Source organism: Protopterus annectens, chromosome 4.part1 (assembly GCF_019279795.1).
Source record: "Protopterus annectens isolate FY-2018-M chromosome 4.part1, PAN1.0, whole genome shotgun sequence".
Taxonomy (NCBI): Eukaryota; Metazoa; Chordata; order Ceratodontiformes; family Protopteridae; genus Protopterus; species Protopterus annectens.
The window spans coordinates 239728230-239751546 of NC_056734.1; the positions used below are offsets into that span (position 1 = coordinate 239728230).

Below are 23317 nucleotides of genomic sequence, written 5' to 3' on the forward strand. Positions count from 1 at the left end.
GGCGTTGAGCAGCATTACCCTTAGTTTCTTTTTCCTTGTGTTGTCTAAGGAGGTGGGTTTGTCTTTTGAGCCTTGCCTAAAAAGGCACTATGGGGGTGGCAAGAGCCTTGGCCAGTATTCGAAAACCCAGGGTTGACAGGTGCAAGCCGTCCCTAGCGAAGCAACGTGGCTTGTCAAGCATGTCATCCGAGGCTAACAGACACTGGATCCCCTTTCAGTGACACCAATACTTTAGCCAATTGTTGAAATTGATCATTTTGTCTTTATACTGTGGTATCATTCTTGGTGAGGGTAAGATGCTACTCAAGGTCAGGGTCATACTGGCCTGGGCCACATGATCAGAGAGCTCCTCTATGTCTCTTTTCATGTAATCCAGTGAGGTACGTCTCAGGTCATTCACACCAGCATGGACAATGACGGAGTCATATTTGTACTTGCTTTGGAGTGACCTGAGTGCTTGTGTTATGTGGCGGATCCTGGCACCCGACAGGCAGCTTACAGTGACCTTCTCCTTGTTCAGCCTGGTGAGAGGGACGTCAGTGTGTCTGACAACAGTCACCTATTACAAGTGTATTAGGTGTGTTGTTTAGCCTTAAGGGCTGTGACTGTGTGGCACACTGACTTTGTGAACTATGTGATACGTGGGTATTGTTGTGGGGTAGCAATTGCTTGGGTGTCTGCTTTGGAGGTCTCTGTTGCTTGGGCAGATTTTTATTTAGAGCCTCCGAGTATGTTTTTGTGTGTTTATGTGTTTGGTTTGCTGTTGCGATAGATCTATGTGAGACTGGATTTGTGGTGTGTGTGATTACCTTCTCCTCCAGACTGACCGTGCCAGCACTATGTTGAGAGAGCTCAGCCTCCAGTTTGGCTATATAGTTGCATCTCTCACATATATCTGAGCTTGTTGGGGAGAGGAGAGGGTGGTCTGTGTACATAAGGCAGTTGTAACATTGCCTCAAGATTCCCATATTCACCAGCTGGACTGGAGAGTAAACCTGAAACTGACTTTTCGACATGCCAGAATAGTATAAGGAATTACTTTTTGACTTGATCAAAAAGGACCAATAGGGAGCCAAGTACTTAAAGGGAGCATAAGAGGATGTAGTGCTTTAGTTTATTAGTGCTTACTTATAAGACAAACAGCAACCAAGAAAAAACAGCAGTTTTCTGTTGAATGTCACCAAGCACGATAGATTCCACCACAGTTAAGAACAAAGTGCAAAACACAATATTATGCAAATATTGTACTAGCTAACTGGGAAGAAAAATATGTACTTAAATCGGAGTTCCACATCTATTGGAATCTTTACAAGAGGTTCCTAGAGGACATCGTTATATTCTGGGTAGGGGGAAAAGAAAAATTAGAAGAATTTATAAAATATATTAATCAAACTACCAATTTTCATAAATTGTGTTTTGCACTTTGTTCTTAACTGTGGTGGAATCTATCGTGCTTGGTGACATTCAACAGAAAACTGCTGTTTTTTCTTGGTTGCTGTTTGGCTTGGTTGTTGTTTCTGGTCGTTGTTGTAATTGCAGTTATTATGGAGAATGTATCCCCGACCCATACAGGGCAAGATGAGCTTGGACAGTCCAGGAAGCTCGTTGGGCAATTGACCGAGCTGATAGACTTGTTAACGCCTTTGTGTTACACGCTGGTAGGAAGGTATTCGCAAGCGTCCCAGGGGACAGGAAGCGGAAATGGTGAGCCGAGAGGGCAGAAAAGTAAGAGGAAGAGAGAGCTGATGGGCGATGGGTTACACGCCGGCGACTCTTCAGAACCGAATGGTGGAACTTTTAATCCAGCCTTCACACCAGAGGTGTTACAGGACTGTGAAAACAGAACTAATCGAGGAGAAAGTGTTGGCGCTATCCCGCAACATACGGGTGATGTAATTTCAGGTACTGTTTCTCCTGGTAGACCCGTTTTTACAAAAGACTGGTTAAACAAAAGTATTTGTTTTAAACTTGATATGAATTGCCCAAAAGGAAAAAGAAATGGTGATTCATATAGTAAAATGATTGATAACTTGTTCAAGAATATGTTTAAATATAAAAGTTTACATATTGAAAATGCATATCTTACTGAATGTATCAAGAGAAATGTTGTTCCAAAAGGTCTTAGAATGTATAAATATCCTAACAATGTGCAAATAGGTTCTACTTTTCACAAGGAACTGTTAGAAGTTTTTAATAATAGTGGTTTGGATATTTTAAAATTAATTAATAAGGAAATAATAGAAATTTGATTGTGTTACAAAATGATATTGAAGTTTTGGAGGGGCTTATAAAGAATGATTTATTTTTTGATATACAAGAGAGAGATAAATTTTATAAAATAAGAGGTGAAATAGATGAAAAATGCACTGGATTAATTAATAGAAAAATGGAGAAATTAAAACGTGATTTGATTGATTATGAAAATGAAGTAAGTTATCCTAAATCTCGTGCTTATGGAAATGTATTTAATGGAAAGAAAGGGTTTAATAGGAATATTAATAATATTTTTTTTAATAAAAATAAAAATATTAATAGAAATGATAGGGAATTTGATGAAATGGGAGAGAGATGGAGAGATGATTTGTATGATAAGGAATTTCCCCCATTGGAAAGAGTAAGGACTAATAGTGGAATGGATGGATTGCCCCATGAAAATTTTCATATGGGGGGGAGAAGGGGGAGATACTAAGTATGTGTACCCCGGACCCAGCATCTTTAAGTTTATGTACCCCGGACCCAGCATTTTTAAATAGTATTGATTTAAATGAGCATAATATAAATGATGCAAGTATTATAAATACTTTAAATGGTTTTACTATCTATAATTATAGTGATGTGAAGCTTCAAGATGAACATTTTTGCCTTTTGGGAAAAGGTTTCAAATTTATTCCACAGGTTAAAGGGGAATTGACAGCTACACTCCTTGATTTAAAATTATTTTTGGGAAAAGTCAATTTAAAATTAATATATGGGAGGAATGATAAACATGTAAATTCACACCTTATTGATAAAAATTTAGTGAGATCCTCAGTGTGTAATCCCCCATTACATCCACAACTTAAAAATGTGGAAAGTATTATGGAAGCAGAAATTAGAAAAACATATAAAAAGATGGGAAATGAGATGAATATTAGTAAGGAGGAATTTAAAGCACTGAATGAGTTAAGAAATAATTCAGAGATAAGAATCATGAAGCCTGATAAGGGAGGGGGGGGGGCAGTCATTATGGACACCATCACCTATGAAGGAAAAATGAATCAAATATTGAGAGAAGAGAATAAATATAGAGTGGTGTCCAGGAATGAAATTTCTTTAGCTTATAAGAAGATAGATATGGAACTAGAGGGAAGGTATAGTGAATTATTAATTGATGGAAAGATGTTAAATTATTTAAAGGTAGAAAAAACGAAAATACCAGTTATCTATGGCATTCCTAAAGTTCATAAAAATGTATTGAACCCACCGCTGAGACCTATTGTCTCAGCAGATGGGTCAAAAACACTACCTTTGGCCAAATTTATAGATAGTAAAACAAAACATATATGGGTTAACAAGCTTGCTATTTTAAAAGATTATTGGGATTTGTTAAGGATGATAGATAATAGTATGTACACGGAAAATCTATTATTTGTAACAATTGATATAATAGATCTATTTTCATCCATTCCCAGTTTAGAAGGTATGAATATGTTTGAAGAAGAAATATTTATGGATAAGATATTGACACATAATGATAAAATAATTTGCACAGGCTTGATGGACATGGTACTTAAAAATAATTTCCTATTATTTAATGGGGAATTTTTTCAACAAATGCAGGGAGTAGCCATGGGAGCAGCCTGTGCACCTACTTATGCAAATATTGTACTAGCTAACTGGGAAGAAAAATATGTACTTAAATCGGAGTTCCACATCTATTGGAAACTTTACAAGAGGTTCCTAGATGACATTGTTATATTCTGGGTAGGGGGAAAAGAAAAATTAGAAGAATTTATAAAATATATTAATCAAACTACCGATTTTCATAAATTGTGTTTTGCACTTTGTTCTTAACTGTGGTGGAATCTATCGTGCTTGGTGACATTCAACAGAAAACTGCTGTTTTTTCTTGGTTACTTATAAGACACTTATCCTAGCTACTGCTAGGTTTTAGAAGGAAAATAGAGTGCTTACTTTGAGATTTGGAACAGTTCTAAGGGGAAAAAGTGAAGAGCAGACTTTGTGGAGCCGGGAATAGTTTAAACCTGATTAAGCGACGCTGCCCGATGCTGAGCTATGCGCAAAAACGCGCAAAAGACGGTTTTAAGAGAGGGGGATCAAGGAGTTTGGAAATTACCCAAAATTGCCAATAAAATACAGTTTCCAGGCAGTAACCACTCCCACAGGGGCAGGCAGGCTGTTCAGTGTTTACCACTGCCACTGATGAACACAGAGACTTCCCTTTAGCCCAAGCAAGCAATGGCCTCCAAGAAACTTACAAACAGTTCAGAACAGCAAATCTGTAACTGAACTTTTTTTTTTTAAATTTCAGAAAATGGGAAAAAAAGCAAGATTTTTTTTTTTTTTTTTTTTTTTGTTTAAAGATAGCAGAGATACACACGTAGCAGCAAGTTAGAACAGTGCAATAAATGACCCCACACTTGAGTGCTAGGCCTGAGACAGGTAAAATGCAAGTTTTAAGAAAAAACGATTTTAAAATAAGTACAACACAGGAAATGCAGTAAACAGGCTCTAGATGTGTTCTCAATACAGTTCCTAATACAGATATCAAGTTTAGCAAGCTGGAAAATGCCAAAAAGTAGGCGGCAATGCAGAAATCTTAACATATAATTTGAAGAAAAATACTTAAAATCTCAAAAGTGGCCCCTTTCTTCTCTCAGCGTTTTCTCCTCTTGGTGGGTGCTTCACCAACAGCCAACAAGTCTGAAAAGACGCCAAAACCAAGAGGCAATCGGGTTTTAAGAGAGGGGGATCAAGGAGTTTGGAATTGACCCAAAATGGCCAATAAAACTACAGTTTCTAGGCAGTAACCACTCCCACAGGGGCAGGCAGGCTGTTCAGTGTTTACCACTGCCACTGATGAACACAGAGACTTCCCCTTAGCCCAAGCAAGCAATGGCCTCCAAGAAACTTACAAACAGTTAAGAACAGCAAATCTGTAACTGAACTTTTTTTTTAAATTTCAGAAAGTGGGAAAAAAGCAAGATTTTTTTTTTTTTTTTTTTGAGATTTAGACTTCTATCATTGAGCAGCATGACCCTCAGATTGCATTTATTTAAAACTGTTACGGTAGTAATTTGGTCTTTGAAACATTACCTAAAAAAGGCACTATAGGGGAGGCAAGAGCCTTAGCCAGCATCCGGAAACCCATGGGTGACAGATGCAGGCCATCTCTGGCAAAGCATAGAGGTCTGTCAATCATGTCATCCCAAACAGACAGATACTGGATGCCCTTAGAATGACACTAGAAACTAGCCAATTGTTGAAGTCAATCATTTTCTGCTTGTACTGCGGTATCATTCTAGGTGACGGTAGGATGCTGCTCAGGGCTAGGGTCATAATAATATTACTTTCAATAACATGTATGTAGTTGCCTGGAAATACCCAGATATATCAAAGAATCAAGGATTTTCAAGGGGTTATGCCTTGGATGTTAAATAAAGTAACTGATATCATGGAAAATGGGAATGTATCTACAATTAAATTGTACCTAGAAACCTAAGTAAATAAGTTTATATGTTCCACAATAACAGAATCCAGAACAGGAAGAAAACATAGCAACATCATCCTCAAAAGTGGTAATTTCCATTTCGTTACTGTAGTTTCAAAAAGTAAAGTAGAGTTTAAAATATAGAGAGACAGAAACCAAATCCAGTTCATTCTTCATATAAATAGAGCAAGGTGCATCCTACAGATACCATCTCTGAACTTAGCACATCACAGATGTAAATAACTTCATAATCTAGACAGAATCATGTTTAAAATAAGAGTTATTAAATGCCATTATAGACATATTCTTAAAAACTTTACCATATGCTAAAGTAATGAAACACTGAAAACGAATTATTTTAAACTGCCCTTTATCATGGCTGGCTTCTTGTAGCATAGATAGGTTGTCTATCTGGCCTACTGGAAATCAAGGTTTGAAAAGAAAAATATCTATAAGATGATAACTGAGGTGATGGAGAAACTGAATGCATCTGGTAGCTAACCTACCTCAGGGGATGGTGATGTTCCTCCCCACTCCAATTCCAAGAGTAGCTCAAGTGGAAATTAGATGAAATTCAGTGAGTACCTCCTTAATGGTAACACATAATTATGTTCCTTACAATCAGTGTTTAAAAAAAATGTAAATACAAGATAGCTTACAGGCCATTAGCATTTGTATGTTCATGCCCCCCCCCATGGTTGATATTAGGAAAATAAGATAATATTCTCCAGACCTACCATAGTGTGGTGGTGTTAGTCATTACTAAGCATGGTAAATAAGACTCTGACATCTGTGTGTGGAACAAATGGACCTGGAAGGTCCAGAGGAAAGAATTTGGTGGGGTTATTGCAAGCATATTGTAAAAAAATCAAAACGTCATTATTATAAAATCTGGTTTAAAGGTAAACATATTACAAAACACAACCATACTATTATAGTAAAATGAAAAGGGGGCAGTGACAGAGTAAGGAGATGAGAATAGGGATGAACAACTGCCATATTTCCTTACATCACTTTATACTTTTAACTTTATTTTATAACATTAAGATGTTTAAGCTACCAAAAATAGGTTATTTGATTTACTGTAATTACATTAGAACAGAGCTTGGTAAATTAAAAAAAGAAGTTATGTACTTATCATAACGTTCTATGTGAGTTGTTCATCTCGCCTTTATTCTTACTGATGGGTTCGGAGCCGAACCTCGGCTCCCAGTCGGCCAACTACAAAAGCTCGAGGTCTAAAGCCAGCTCGAGGCCAGATCCCTATCCCATGATGCACTACGAACCTCCCTCAGATCTTGTTTGCTGCTAGCTAAAGGCTAAAGCCGTCATTATGCCACTCAAGCAGAAAAAAAGTTCCAATTCAGACTTCTCAGACCCCTGGTAAACTGGAAGGGGGTTGGTGGGCAGGATGTAAGAATAAAGGCGAGATGAACAACTCACATGGAACGTTATGGTAAGTACATAACTTCTTTATGTGAAGTTGTTCTGTCTCGCCGTTTATTCTTACTGATTGGTAGCACCATCTTTCTTGGGTGGCTCAAGGGAGAATGTTCCTCAGGACCGCAGAACCAAAGGAGGTCCTGTCCCTGGAGGCCTTATCCACTTTATAATGGTTGATGAAGGTATGAGGTCTAGACCATGTGGCAGCCGCACAATAGAGTCTAAAGATATTTTAGCCAAAAAGGCTGAAGAAGTGGCTACAGATCTGGCAGAATGAGCCTTTATCCTTTGTGGTAAACAATTATTCGTAGACGTGTACATGAAAGCAATACAGTCTGATAACCATCTGGACAAGGTGACTTTAGACACTGGATCACCATTCTTTGCTTCTGAGAAGGAAACAAACAACTGTTCATTTTTCCTGAATTGTTTGGTTCTGTCCAAATAAAATCGTAGTTGTCTATGCACATCAAGTTTGTGAAGCATGTACTCCAATTTGTTTGTATGACTGGGGAAAAATACAAGTAATTCAATAGTTTGACTGAGATTAGCTTCTGAGCAAACCTTGGGTAAAAAGGAGGGATTTGTTCTCAAAGAAAAAACGCCCAAATAGGGAATCTCCTCCACTTGCTACAGTACATTTTTCGTGTGGACAGCTTATGAGAGGCTGTCAAAATGTTTTTAACTTCTGCTGAAAGATTAGGAAACCTGGCTATGTTTGGAATTGGAGCAGTCAAGCTGTCAGTTTGAGGGACTGTAGAAAGGGGTGAAGAGTTCCTGAGGCGTGAGTCAGGAGATCCGGCACTGGGTCCAGGATCCAAGGCTCTTCCAGTAGATGAGGCTGGAGGAAAGGGAACCAAATCTGCCGAGGCCAAAATGGGGCTATTAGGATCAAAATTCTGCCCAGAGACTTTGCTTTCTGTAACGCTTTGGGTATCAGGGCTATTGGAGGAAAAGCATACAGAAGGCCCAGGGGCCAATCGTGCACAAGTGCATCCCTTGGGGTTTCCCCTAGAGGAGGAATTAGGGCAAAGTAGTTGCTGCATTTGGTGTTGGCTGTGGTTGCAAAGAGATCACAGCAAGGCTGGCTCCATCTGCAGAAGATCCTTTCTGCCACTTGATGCTTCAGAGACCACTCGTGCGGCAAGAGTACTGCTCTCCTCAATCTGTCTGCTATCATGTTGGACTTCCCTGGGATATGCATTGCTATCAGAAAGCTTTGGGTAGAAGTCGCCCATTTACAAACTCTTAGGGCCTCTCTGCAAAGGGGATAAGACTTGGTCCCCCCATTTGTTTATGTACCAAACTACTGACATATTGTCCAATTGTACAGCAATTGCTCCTAGAGGAAGACAGTCTTGAAAGAACTGTAATGCTAGGAGAACCACTCTCATCCCCAGAACACTGATATGCAGATGAGCCTCGTGTTGATTCCACATACCTTGGGCTGTTCTTCCCTGGTAATGCCCCCCCCCCTACCAGGGAAGCATCCGTGGTCACTGTGGCAGAAAGAGGTGGTAATACAAATGGTCGACCCAAAGTCACATGGTGTGAAGTTATCCACCACTGAAGATCCTTCTTGCAAGAGTCCATTATTAATATCTGATGAGCCACTGGTAGTTCTTGATAAGACCACTTGGTGAACAGAAGCCACTGAAGTATTCGCATGTGCATCCTTCCCAGAGGAACAGCGATTATGGCTGAAGTGATGGTGCCGAGTAATTTGAGGATTTTTGACACTGGAACTCTCGTAATCGGAAGAATGTCCAATATCTGATTTCTTACATTTTGAATTCTCTCCAGAGGCAGGGATAATGTTAGAGTAACCGTGTTAAGTTCTGCTCCTATAAAAATGATCTGTTGCGATGGCAATAAGGCAGATTGTCCTGAGTTTATCGTAGTCCCCAATTGCTGGCAAAGGTTTATTGTCCTGTTTCTCACCTGAATAAGTTGATGCCTGGTGGTGGCAGTGAGAAGCCAGTCGTCTAAATATGGAAGCACCTGGAATCTGGATCGTCTCAGGTGAACTGTCACTACTGCCATACATTTGGTGAACACTCTGGGTGCTGTTGTGAAACCAAAGGGCAGAGCTCGAAATTGGAAATGACTGGCTCCCAGCCGGAAGCACAGGTGATCTCTGGACGGCCTGTCCATTTTGATATGGTAGTATGCATCATGGAGATCTATCGAGCACATCCACTTGTCTTTACCCAGAAAGGGGAGAATTGACTGAAGCGTAACCATCTGGAACTTTATCTTTTTTACTGATTTGTTTAATCTGCTAAGGTCTAGAATGAACCTCCAGTCCCCTGTTTTCTTTGGTACTAAAAAGAACCTTGAGTAAGTACCGGATCCTCTTTGGTCTGCTGGGACTGGCTGGATGACTCTTTTTTGAAGCAACATTTGATTCTCTAGAATTGCTTGTTCCCTGTGACTGGGTGGAACATCCGGGATTTTTTTGACTAGTGGGGGGAATGTAGCAAAGGGTATTGAATATCCTCTGGAAATAATGCTTCGTACCCAGGTATCTTTTCTGATTTTTAGCCAGACGTCTGAGTACAAGGACAGGCGTCCCCCGACTGTCTCCAGAGGTGGACAGTAGGGCCTCCTCTCAGGAGCACTGATAGGGTTTCCCAAGGAACTAATCCCTGTCTCCCTGATTTTGTGGACCCCCTCTGCCATGAGGTCGATGTCTTCCATTGTCCCCCCCGCCTCTGGAGGGAGTTTCCCTGGGACTTATGGAACCACATCTTACCACTATCTCTCCCTTTGGGGTAGGGTCTAGTAGGGGTGGAAAAAGGGACTCCTGCAGCAGACACAGTCTTACCATCCTGCTCACTTCTGGTAAGAGTCTCCTTAACCTTAGGTCCAAATAGGGTTGAACTGTCAAATGGGGTGTTAATAAAGGAAGACTTAAAGGGTTCCGCAAAGGAACATAATTGCATCCAGGAATGACGCCTGAGGGCAATTTCTGTACCTGCAGCTCTCCATCAGCCATGTAGGAGAGTAGGCGCATGGACGAGTTCACAATGGAAGTTAAGGTAGAGAGCTGGGCAGTAACCTGATCTGAAACTCCCGCCACTACTGAACCTTGTAAGGTATCTCCTAGTTCTTTCAGGAGATCCCTTTGCAGTCTAGTAAAATGGGTAAGATAGTTCAACGAACGAAGAACAAAGGCCGTTAAACTGAACATACACTTCTCATACCTATCCATGAGCCTAGAATCTCTATTAGGAGGATGGACATTAGTAGAAGTCTCCGAAAGTTCCTTCTTTGTGGCTGCTGCCACCACCATGGCATCAACAGGCACGCCTTTGGATAAGAAGTTCTTGTCTAGAGGGCAAGTAATAAACTTATTCGGCCTCCGAGGGACAGGTTCCGTTGTGTCTGGAGCTCCCCAAGCCCTGCGAGTGAGCAATTCAACTAGCTCAAGGGGAGGAGACACCCAAGAGGTGGAGGACTGAGATCCGAAAGTCCTCAGGAGTACAGACTCATCCTCAGAAGGGTTGAGGGACTTCCAGCCACCCCTCTCTTTTAGGATCTCCAGGATATCTGCAAAGGAGACCGTGGGGACACGTCTGACTCATCTAAGTCCGTGTCAGAAGTGAGTGACTCTTGGGGAGAGTCAAGATGCTTCCTCTTGCAAGTCTGCTTTCTGGGTACCTCTTCATTGGGAACTTCTGGAGAGGTTTCAGAAGAGCAAGGTTCACCCAATGGGGTGTCCTGAGGCTCAGGATCTCTACGCTTAAGTGGAGAGCGTGTAGAAGAGGCAGAGACCGGTAATTTAGGGGAGGAGCTGCTGGAACCGATGATGTGGCATCCTCATGGCATCAAAGGCTCCCTGGTCCCGACCTGAGGCAATTCCTGGTTCCAAAGATACCGCGGACCTCCTCAGTGCCGGAGCTGGAAGCTCCGAGCCCGAGGTCAGAACCGAGCTCACCCGAGCCGATGCCCCGAGAGGTAAAGTCAGAACCAACAAGTCGGTCCGACTACCCTCCCCGGACTCGACCGGAGAGCATTGGCTCTGAGAACCAGTCGAAACCGAAGGTAACAGGGCAGTAGCGGTCGACGATCCTGCAGCAGGTGTTTGGCATTTTCTGCCCACATCTAGGACACTTTTTAAACCCAGATTTTGCCTTTTCTTTCTCTGGAACTGACATACTTAGATAGTTTACAGTTATTTTCTTATTTGACCAAAACACAAAGATAAAACTATTCTTTAGAAGAAAAATATTCAAAAGTCTTAACAACAGAGCAAAACCTTTAGATTAACTATAAACACACACACACACACACACACACACACACACACACACACACACACACACTAAACTATTAACGATGGTCTTATAGCAACTGTAGACTATTTAAACTTGCAATTATTCAACATTTCTAACTTAACCTACGGGATAGGGAAAACTCAATAGGAAATTAGACTACAAGGCCCAAAAGCAACTTGCTCTATATTATAAATTAAAATTTAAGCCTACCGGCTGACTAAATTCAACTCTGAGAATTTCATTAACTAAAGAAGAATATAAACGACAAAGGGTATATCAAAAGGCTAGTATATTACTCTAACAGAAGCAAGAAAAAACAATTATACTGGCCTGAGCGAAGCTGAAGCCTCCGATCAGTTGCAGCGGCAAACTAGATCTGAGGGAGATTCGTAGTGCATCATGGGATAGGGATCTGGCCTAGAGCTGGCTTTAGACCTCGAGCTTTTGCAGTTGGCCGACTCGGCTCCGATCCCATCAGTAAGAATAAACAGCAAGATAGAACAACTTCACATTTAATCATTCCATTTTCTTACCAAAGTCATTTTCCAGTATCATGTTGCAAAAGGTAATCAAATTTACTTTCAACAGTATGCATTAGTTTGCTTTGGATAATGTAATAACATTGCTAATAAGTACTGCTGGCATGTATACTCCTGTGAAGAAGTGATTTAATCCTTAATAGTACTTTATAACAAAGTATCTTAAAAATATTTTATAAACTCATCCTTTTTTGTTAGAAAGTATACAATACCATTAACTAATGGCTGGCTTATGAGTTATTCTGGCTGGCAATGACTCATACCTCTCAACTGTACAGATTTTTGTCTCATATTTTTGGTCTGTTTTTCATAACATTGTGGTTTTCTGGCAAATGAGTGTCAAATTATTAAAGACTGATGTTAGAAAACAATGGCAGACATTTGAGTTCCATTCTTCCTACCCTTCAGAAAATTCATGCTAATGCAAAACCTGTTATTCTATTAACTTTCTATGTTTGTAAGTGCAATATTTAAAAACTGTCCCTATTTTGGGAGCTTTGACCCACTTTTGCATATGCCTTTGTCCTGATTTCTTGCACTAAGAGGTTGAGAGGTGTGGCTGGCATTTACTGATGACTGTTGTGGATTTATGCTTCTATTACATCCCAGTTTGAGTAAATCTTACTACAGCCCCAGACCCAGTTGAGTGCACAACCAATGGTGTTGAAATACTTCTCTAAAATAAATAAACTAATGTCTTTCGGCTTTTCCTGGTTAGCGGTCACCACAGCGGAACTCCGGTCCACTAATGATTTGCAGTAGATTTTTACGGTGTCGAGGCGCCAGCCCGACGCCCAACTTTCAAAGAAGACAGACCCATTCACGCACGCACCTACCTGCATGTAATTAAACAAATGTAAAGAAAATAGAAGTTATGTACTTACCATAACGTTCCATGTGAGTTGTTTATCTCGCCTTTATTCTCACTGATGGGTTGGATCTGATCCTCGGCTCCGACACGGCCGATAGCAAGCTCAAGGTTTGCCAGTAGCTCGAGACCAGCCCCTTATCCCACCATGTACTGCTAGAATTACCTCAGATCTTGTTTGCTGCGAATAATAGTCTATACATATATACAACCTATACATACTCTCTTATATATATATATCTACGAAGAAGAGTACCCAAAGGGAAAGAGAAATATTGAATAACCAGGATGGCACTAGCCAAGTCAACAGTCAGAATAAAGGCGAGATAAACAACTCACATGGAACGTTATGGTAAGTACATAATTTCTATATGTGAAGTTGTTAATCTCGCCGATTATTCTCACTGATGGGTAGCGTCCCTAGCACCCTCAACCCTGGGTGGCTCATAGGAGTATGTTCTTCAGTACTAAAAGGAAGACCTGTCCCTAGAAGCCTTATCTACTTTGTAATGTGAGATAAAGGTATGAGGGTTAGACCAAGTGGCTGCTGCACAAATATCGTCACGGGGCAATTTAGCTTGAAAAGCAGAAGAGGTAGAGACAGCTCTGGTAGAATGAGCTATTGGTTTGTGCGTTAAAGGCATGTTCACATTTTCATAAACAAAGGATATCCAATCGGATAACCATTTAGATAAGGTTGTTTTAGCCACTGGATTGCCTTTTCTTGCTTCGGAGAAGGATACAAAAAGTTGATCTAATTTCCTAATATCCTTAGTTATGTCAAGATAAAATCTGAGCTGTCTGTGAACATCAAGTTTGTGCAGCATAAATTCTAAGTTGTTAGAGGTTGGGGAAGAACACTGGTAGTTCAATGACCTGATTGATGTTTGACTCAGAAGAGACTTTAGGTAAAAATGAGCGGTTCATTCTGAGAGATACTCTATCGGCATGGAAGATCATGTAGGGTGGACTGATGGATAATGCTTGAAGTTCTGACACTCTGCGGGCAGACGTAATGGCCACAAGAAAAATTGTTTTCCACGATAAGAATTTTAAAGCACAAGAAAAAGCTGGTTCAAAGGGAGGAAGAATAAGTTGAGACAGTATAAGGTTTCAATTCCAGGGAGAAAAGGGAATTTTGATCGGAGGTTTCATAATGAAGAATGCCTTTAAGGAAGGTTTTGCATAATTTATGGCTCATAATATTTGAGCCATCAAGACCAAGGTGAAAATTTGAGATAGCAGCTAACTGAACTCAAACTGTAGCAGCTGCTGTCCCTTCCTTAAAAATTTTTATCAAAAATGTTCTGCGCATTGGCCTAAATTGAGAACCTTTTCCATTTGCTGCCATATAATTTCCTGGTAGATGGCTTGTGAGAGGACAAGAGAATCTGTCTTGTATCTTCTGAAATTGAATGAAGCCTGGCAATTAGGGGAAGTGGATTATCCAAGCAGTCAGTTTCAGGGACTGTAGAAAAGGATGAAGGTCCCCTGACGAGTGCGTCAGAAGGTCCGGAACTGGGTCCAGGATCCATGGATCCTCTAACAGATGATGGTGGAGAAACAGAAAGCAAATCTGTCGAGGCCAGTAGGGGGCTATGAGTATAACCTTCCTTCCCAGCGATTTTGCTTTCTGTAGACATCTGGGTATTAATGGGAAGGGTGGAAATGCATAAAGGAGACCCGGGGGCCAATCGTGTAAAAGTGCATCTCTCGGGGGATGACCGGGAGGTGGTATCAGGGTAAAGTAGCTTCTGAATTTTGGACTGATGTGGCTGGTAAAAAGGTCGCAGCAAGGCTGGCCCCATTTGCGGAAAATCAACTCTGCAACCAGTTGATTGAGAGACCACTCGTGAGGGAGTAATATTGCCCTGCTTAGCTTGTCTGCTATGACGTTGGATTTCCCCGGGATGTGCATTGCTAACAGAAAACGCTGGGATGACACAGCCCATTGCCAAACCCTGAGGGCTTCTCGACAAAGGGGGTAAGACTTGGTTCCGCCCTGCTTGTTCAAGTACCAGACTACTGACATGTTGTCGTTCTGAATTGCAATAGTCCCTACAGGGACAGAGTCCTGAAAGTACTGCAATGCCAGAAGTACCGCTCTCAGCTCTAGAACACTGATGTGCAGATGTGATTCTTGACCTGTCCATGTGCCTTGGGCAGTCTTTCCCTGAAAATGCTCCCCCCCACCCTATCAGGGAAGAGTCTGTGGTCACAGTGGCTACTGGGGGGAGGGAACAAAGGGTCTCCCTACTGTAACATGAAGAGATGTCAACCACCACTGAAGGTCTCTCCTGCAAGAATCCGTGATAAGAATCATGTGGTGCATTGGTAGTTTCTGGTAAGACCACTGAGTGAAGAGAAGCCATTGAAGGATTCGCATATGCATCTTTGCGAGTGGTATAGCCAGGAGTGCTGCCGCCATCAAACCTAGTACTTTCAATAACTCTGCTGCTGTAGCTTTGTTCTTTGACACCAGTGAGCTGAAGTTTTGGCGAAGAAGAGAGACTCTTTCGATAGGGAGACGTAGAGTCGTGGTTGAGGTATCTAACTCTGCTCCTATAAAAATGGTATGCTGAGATGGCGATAAGGCAGACCTTTCGAAGTTGATCGTAATGCCTAATTGATGGCAGAGTGTCAGAGTGTATTGTGTTGCCTGAGTCAATTGATGCTTGGTGGTAGCGGTGAGGAGCCAATTGTCTAAGTATGGAAACACCTGGAATCATAGACACCTCAGGTGAGCCATGACCACTGCCATGCATTTGGTGAACACTCTGGGGGCTGAAGTGAGACCAAAGGGCAGGGCTCGAAACTGGTAATGATTGGCTCCCAGCCAGAAGCACAGATGATCTCTGGAGCGTCTGTCCATATTTATGTGCTAGTACGCATCCTTGAGATCTATGGAGCACATCTAATAGCCTTTCCCTAAAAAGGGAAGAATGGACTGAAGCGTGACCATTCGGAACTTCTCTTTCTTTACGAACTTGTTGAGTCTGTTGAGGTCCAAGATAGGTCTCCAGTCCCCTGTTTTCTTTGGTACCAATAAGAATCTTGAGTAAGTTCCGAATCCGACTTGGTCTGCCGGGACTGGTTGGATGACTCTTTTTTCTAGCAATCTGTGGACCTCTATGATTGCTTGTTCCCTGAGACTGGGTGGAACATCTGGGATTTTTCTGACAGGAATGGGAGGGGTAAAGAACGGTATGAAATATCCTCTGGAAATGATGCTTTGTACCCAAGTATCCGATGTTATGTTTATCCAGGCTTCTGGGTACAAAGACAAGTGACCCCCGACTGCCTCCAGAGCCGAACAGTCGGGCCCCCTTTCAGGAGCGCTGGTAGGACTGACCGGAGAACTGACCCCTGTCACCCTGTTGCTGCGGACCCCATCTGCCACGGTGGCGGCATCTTCCATTATAACCCCCTCCTCTGCCTCTAGAGGGGGTTTCACCATGTGTGTCGTGAAAGGCTGCTTGAGTTTTTCAGAACCACATCTCCCCCCCCCAGGGCCCTTGGGGTAGGGCTGAGTAGAAGTGGTAAAGCAGACCCCAACGGCAGATAAAGTCTTACCTTCCTGTTCACACCTGATTAAAGTTTCCTTTAGTTTGGGCCCAAACAGTGATGAGCCATCAAATGGGGTAATAATAAAAGAAGACTTGAAGGGTTCCGCAAAGGAACAGAGACACATCCAGGCTTGTCTGCGAAGAGAAAGGCCCGAACTAGCGGCTCTACTTGAACCATCAGCTGCAAAGGATATGAGACGCATGGACAAGTTCACTACTGAGTTAAGGATAGCGAGCTGAGCTTTGACTTTGTCGGCCACTCCTGCAGCTACTGTACCCTGAAGAGTATCTCCTAGCTCTTTCAGGAGATTTCTCTGTAGTCTTGTAAAATGGGTCAAGTAGTTCAGTGATCGCAGAGAAAAAGTCACTGAACTATACATGCGCTTCCCATATCTATCCATAACCCTAGAATCTCTGTTAGGGGGATGGATAGAAGGGGATGTCTCAGATACTTCCTTTTTGGTGGCTGCAGCCACCACCATGGCACCCACAGGCACTCCTTTTGTCAAAAAGGGTTTATCGACTGGGGCAGATATGAAATTATTGGGTCTACGAGGGACAGGTTCCATGGCCTCCCGTGACTCCCACGCCTTACGAGAGATCAGATCCATGAGCTTGTCGTAAGGTGGAGACACCCAAGAAGTGGAAGGTTGAGACCCAAAAGCCTTCAAGAGCACAGACTCATCATATGTAGGGGTCTTGGACTGCCAGTCGCCCCTCTGACTAAGGATCTCTAGTATCTCTGCAAAAGAGATATCCTCAGAGGGGGACCAAGGGGACGCTTCTGACTCATCTAAGTCCGTGTCAGATGTCAAAGACTCCTGTGGGGAGTCTAAGTGCCTCCTCTTGCACAGTCTCTTTCTGGGCACCTCCTCAGTGGGGGGGGGGTCTGGGGAGGTCTCAGAAGAGCAGGGGACACCCTGTGGGGGTACTTGAGGCTCAGGGTCTCTACGCTTACAGGGGTCAGTAGATGCAGAAGAAGACACACGAGCTTGAGGGTGAGGGAAAGCTGAACCGATGCTGATGTTGTCTTTGGAGACAAAACTTTCCTCATAGCATCAAAGGAACCATGGCTCCGACGAGGAAGAGTGGACGGACCCGAGAGTACCATCCGATCCTCCTGCACCGAAACCCTGGGCTCCGAGCCTGAGGTAGGAGGCGAGCTCATCCGAGCCGAAGCCCCGAGAGGGAGAGTCGGCACCGACAAGTCGGTGCGACTATCCTCCCTGGACCCGACTGGAGAGCGTCGGCTCCTAGAGCCCTTGGTCGGCACAGAGGACATCCGAGTAGATGGAGCCGATAACCCCGGAGCGGATATCGGCTCCAAGGGTCCGACTACCATCAGTTCGACTTCCCTTGGCTCCAAGAGTCCAATACGGCTCAGAGGAGAAGTAGACAGGTTCAGTTCCATGGTCTTCGGCACGGATAAGCTGGTCGGGGCCAACAACAATATGGCAAGTCCTTGTGCCTGTAAAAGCTTCTGCACTAGCCGATCCATGTCCAAATCCAAAAGGCTAACTGAAGACTTAGCTGAATGCATCGAAGGTGCTGACTGGAGCAGAGATAAAGAAGGAACTTCGGAGACCGGCTCCAATACTGAGAGCTGGCTCCGAATCAAAGGTACACTCAGCTCCGATGACTGTGGAACCGATGACCCTCCTTCTGAAATTTTAGCCTTTATGGATACCTTATCTGAAGACTTGGATTTTGAAGATTTGGGAGATGTACTAGCACCTTCATGGCTATTCAAAACCTCTGAAAAAGATTGCTCCTCTGTCTATAAGTTTCCTCCTTCTGGGCATTTTTTAAAACCCGATTTGGGATGGGATTTCTCCCTATCCTCTGACATACTGACTGAGAAAAACAGTAAATAGATTCACAAACAACTAAGCCCAACCCGGGCACTATCTACAGCAGTAATATATATATAAATAAAAATATAATACAAATATGGGACTAAGAGTCCCACAGAAAAAAAAACTAACCACTAAAGGGATTAATAGTAGGAAAAGGGGCTAAAGGCAAACACAAACTAAAAAGCCAACAAGTCCCTAATTTAAAACAATTTAAACTATTTAAACTGTCTAAACTATCTAAAAATAATGGAACTAACACACACTACATATCTATATATATATATATATATATATATATATATCAAAAAGGAAAACTTTTTAAAAACTTGCTGTTAATTCTGTTTCTAAAAATGGTCCGAGCTATCTGGATCACCGAGATCTCTCTTGCCGCGGCAAACTAGATCTGAGGTAATTCTAGCAGTGCATGGTGGGATAAGGGGCTGGTCTCGAGCTACTGGCAAACCTTGAGCTTGCTATCGGCTGTGTCGGAGCTGAGGATCGGTTCCAAACCATCAGTGAGAATAATCGAAGAGATTAACAACTTCACACGGTACATTAAAAATGTTCTCCCGTTCGATTCTCAGCTGGAGCGCCTTCTGTATGGAGTCTGCATGTCCTCCCCACGGTCGAGTGGCGTTCGAAAGACATGCGTGAATGGGCATGCCTTCGTTGAAGGTTGGGCGTCGGGCTGGCACCTCGGCACCGTAAAAATCTACTGCCAATCATTAGCAGACTGGAGTTCCGCTGTAGCGACCCCTAACCGGGAAAAGCCAAAAGAAGAACAAACAAACAACGGTACATTAAAGAATAGCAATGCAATAAAGAAGTGAACTGTGAGAAATTTATCCTTTCTCATAAGGTTACTGAACATGGCTACCTTCTAAATAAGGCTGCATGAACTAGTGTAATTCCAAATGGTTACTGAACTTGGCTACCTTCTAAATAAGGCTGCATGAACTAGTGTAATTCCAAATAATACAAAATAGACATAGCCTACCTTCTTTTTTGTAACAAATATTTGTTAAGTAAAACAATAATAATAAAAAAAAATAATCTGCACACGGATATGTCGTATTGCTTAACTTCTTTATTTCCCGCTCTGGATTGATTTAATATGCTCAGCGTGAATGTAAATTGTAAAACCGTATCTCAAGAGAATAAAAGGCGTTCTCTTTTCGTTTATGCTGGCTGTCATAACCCAGAGCTATTATTTGTTAAAACCTAGAATGTGCAAGATATTTTCTGTGCAACATTACGACACCAGAGACAACTAAGAACTAAACAAAACTGACCTGCTAGTTATGTAGGTCTTTTAGCTATGTCCATTGCGACATACTTCACCTTGTCTATTACACCTCAATAAAATGTCAGATTAGTCAGTAATAAACACTTTTAGTACAAATGTAAACTTCGGCAAGCATTCACACATCATTGGACAGACTATTTGTAAAACTCTGACATAATAGTCTTGTTATTTTTCCCCCTTTTGTTACCAAGTCGTGCCACACCTTATTTTCCTTTTAGTGAATTAATTTTGCCCATATTTTTCACGAGTAACAGTGATCTACTTAGTGCTGCATGAATCGTTATATGTTAGGATGCTATTAGGTCAAGAGTGTCAGACCCCATCGGTTTATTGCCAGAATGACTCACACAGAAGAGCTGAACTTTAGCCCAAAGACAAGGAAACTACCCTGTGTATGGGGATGCACTACACGTCTACTGTCCACATTTATGTTTTTACTGACCTCAGTTTCCATCGAGTGGAACAGAACACTGCCTTTCAAAAATGAAGTGGCAGTACTGTGGCACACCGCTGGTTACATTACTTTTTACTGGCTCCACATCTATTTCTACTGTAACGGGAAAAAAACCGTGAGAGGGGTAACCAAGTTAACGTCCGAAGGTAATTTGTTTTCAAACTTATGAAATAAAAACTATGTACACGTTTCATCTGTTCCTGCCATTCTACTACCGGCGGTACGGACTAAAAATGTTAAAACGCCTGACCCTAATGTAAGAAAAAAAAGGTACCTTGAAAGAAACGAAGTGAATAATATGAGTGATAAATCCCCGTCACAGCGTCCTGGCGACTAACTGCTGTGTTTGTCGTGGCGACAGGCACAAGCTCCTCCAGATTCTTCCTGGTTTCGAATTTAATACGTTATTGGTTAACTGGGAGTAGCGAGGTCATATAGAAAAAAAATCCCTTTTGTTGATTCTAAAGGTTTTGTTTTAACTTTGACCTTGTCTTACAAATGCAGTTATTTACAGACTGATGAGGATGTGCGCGCGCTAGTTTTCAACTTCTCTACTCAAACTTCGGACAGAATGCATACCTCTCAACCTTTTAGAGCGAGAACTCTGGACAGTCATAAATAATGGGGGACAAATCCCCCCAAATAGGGACTTTTGTAAATATTGCGCTTACAAACTTAGAAAGTTGATAGAATACCAGGTTTTGCATTAGCGTGATTTTTTTGAAGCGCTTGGAGTCTGAAACGTAAATGCCTATCATTATTTTTTTTTACTTCAATCCTCAATGATTTGTCGGAAAAAACGCAATTTTATGAGAAACAAGCCCAAAATATGAGGCAAAATTTTGAACATTCTGCGAAAATCTGTACAGCTGAGAGGTATGATAGAATGTCCCAAAGCAGGGATGATTCGTAAATATTACTATAATTTGCTTTGAAATGTTAAGATGAGATAGTACGAATTTTCATCAACATCAGTATGCATTTTCTGAAGAATAGTAAATATGAAACTCTAATCTCTGTCATTACTGACCGAAATACTCAGTGGTTTACCAGAAAATAAAACAATAGAAGAGGACAGGACGACACCTGCTTTTCCATGTTGGAGAGCACCGTTCCAGTATGTGGAAATGTGTTAGGTTGTGCCAGCAGCTAGGGTTGCTTCATATTTTTCCCCTTGAACTTCATTAGTAACACAAACTGGAATAATCTGCTATACAGATTATTGCTGCAAACAGCACATGAATAGCCTCCGAATAATTGATCCTGGTCCTGGAACTTCCAAGCTGTCTGCCTTGGAATGAAGGGAGATTCTGATTCAAAATTCTGAATCTGGACAGGAGGATGGAGGGACAGATACAGGGTCCCCCCCTCAGATTTCTGATTCAGGTTTAGAGGAGAGTTTAGGACTCCCTGGGAGGATCTCTCTCTGAGATTATTTCTAGAATGTGTCAGTGTTTTCAGTAGAAGAACACTGAGATTTTGAAGTCCCTCAAAAAACTATATGACCTGTTACAGAAGGAATTTCCAGAACCTACACCCATTCCTCCAGTTCTGTCAGCTTCGGAGGATGTGTGTGTTCCTGCCTGAAATTTTTCTGACAGTCAACCAGCTGCCACTAATAATGCAGATAGGATGTATAAAGGTCCCCAGTCTTTTAAGTTTTATACACTTGAATAGGACATGCTGGAGGGATAGATTCATAACCCAGAGGCTTCCCATGCTTTGGAACAAGATCCCAGTTCGTATTAGGCAGAGCCCCTCACTGACTCTCTTCAAGAGAAATCTTGATGAGTGGATGGGGGATCGTAAGTTTACCCCAGGGGTCACATCTGTGTCACTGCTAGACAGGGGCACAGTAAACTAATTCTATTATATAAGGGGATCTTCATTGTGTCACTACTAGACAGAGGCACAGTATTCTAAATTTATTCTGTACATTTTTTGTACCATTTCATGGGGTGGCAAAAGCCACATCACTATGGCTAGGCTTACAAATGCCCCAGGGCAGATAGCCTAGTACTATACTATGAAACTATAAACTATTTTCCAAGGGATTCTATAACTTCTCATCAAATCTTTGTACGAAGCAAAATAAACAATCTCAACAAAATACAGGTAAACAGATGATGTAATGTGGTCCTATCTCGCCACATTCTTAACTGATCGAAGTCTCTGATTGGCTGGGCTAGCCTTAGTATCCCAAGATGCACCATGCCCAAACCCCCAGATCTCGTTTGCCGTTTGTAGAGTACAGACGTGGTCTCGAGCTTGGCTGTGGCTAAGTACCTTATTTAAACTATTTTTCTTAGTTTATTCTGTCTATTTTTCTGTCAAAAGCTGTTCCTACAGCTACGTTCAGTGTATCCTGTGAGTTGCGACTATTTTTAGTCAGTTTTTTGTTTTTGTGGATTCCTTGTGTTTTTGGCGGGCTAGGCCCATTTAAATTAGAGGGCCTTAGCCTCTCCTGTGTCTGTTACACCTGTAGGGGCATTTTGAGTTAGCGCCCCTTCCTTTATTTAGTTAGTTTTTCTGTAGAAACCTTGTCTTTCATGGGCTAGGCCCGTTTAAGTTAGAGGGCCTTAGCCCTCCCCCCAGTCTGTTAAGTCTGTTGGGAATTCAAGTTAGAGTCCCTGCCCCGCCCTTCCTTACCTTGTGTGTGTGTTTTATTGTATTGCCATGTCAGGCAAAGATCAGAAAGAGCATAAGCCTTCCGGTTTCAAAAAGTGCGCCAAATGTTCTCATAAGATGTCCTTAACGGACGGCCATGACATCTGTGTGTATTTTTTGGGCGCTATTCATTTGCAAGAATCTTGTAGTGTGGATCACTCTTTTAGCTTTAGAGTCTTGCAAGAGAGGAACAATAAATTGATTCTCAGGGGCCTTGTCAAACCTGCCTTTGAAGAAGCTTTGGATTCGTCTTCCTCTAGTGGGAAGTCTAAGTCTAAACCAAAAAAGAGATCTCCGGCTCCGTCTGGTTCATCGGAGCCATCAGAGAAAATAATGAAGACTGCTCCACTATCCTCAGCTCCATTGGCTTCGGAGCCGAAGGAAGGGATTTCTGTGTCTGAGTCGACCTCCTCGGCTCCATTGTTATCGGCGCTACAGGAGGTTTCCATGACACTGGCGCCGGCTTCAGCTCCGATCCTCTTGGAATCGATTCAGAGCCTTTCTCCTAGCCTAACCTTGGATCCTCTGGATAAGAGATCTCGACCACCTTCTGTGTCCTCCAAGTCTTCCAGGTTGTCTGATTCGGATGTGGACAGGGTGGTGCAGAGGCTCCTTCATGCACCGGTAT

General features: G+C 42.2%; 1 protein-coding gene across 2 annotated transcripts in view; it reads right to left on the reverse strand.

The window, feature by feature from the left end:
- LOC122800826 (phospholipid scramblase 2-like) overlaps positions 1-20523 on the reverse strand; it is a 1997253-nt gene extending 1976730 nt beyond the window's left edge. Inside the window, exons 1-2 of one of the 2 annotated variants that reach the window (XM_044070115.1) lie at positions 20297-20523; positions 20011-20118 (exon numbers count right to left, since the gene is read on the reverse strand). The gene's annotated coding sequence lies outside the window, so the exon portion shown is untranslated. The remainder of the gene's footprint in view (positions 1-20010; positions 20119-20296) is intronic. The other variant, XM_044070114.1, reaches the window with a different exon arrangement.
- Positions 20524-23317: the final 2794 nt, after the last annotated feature.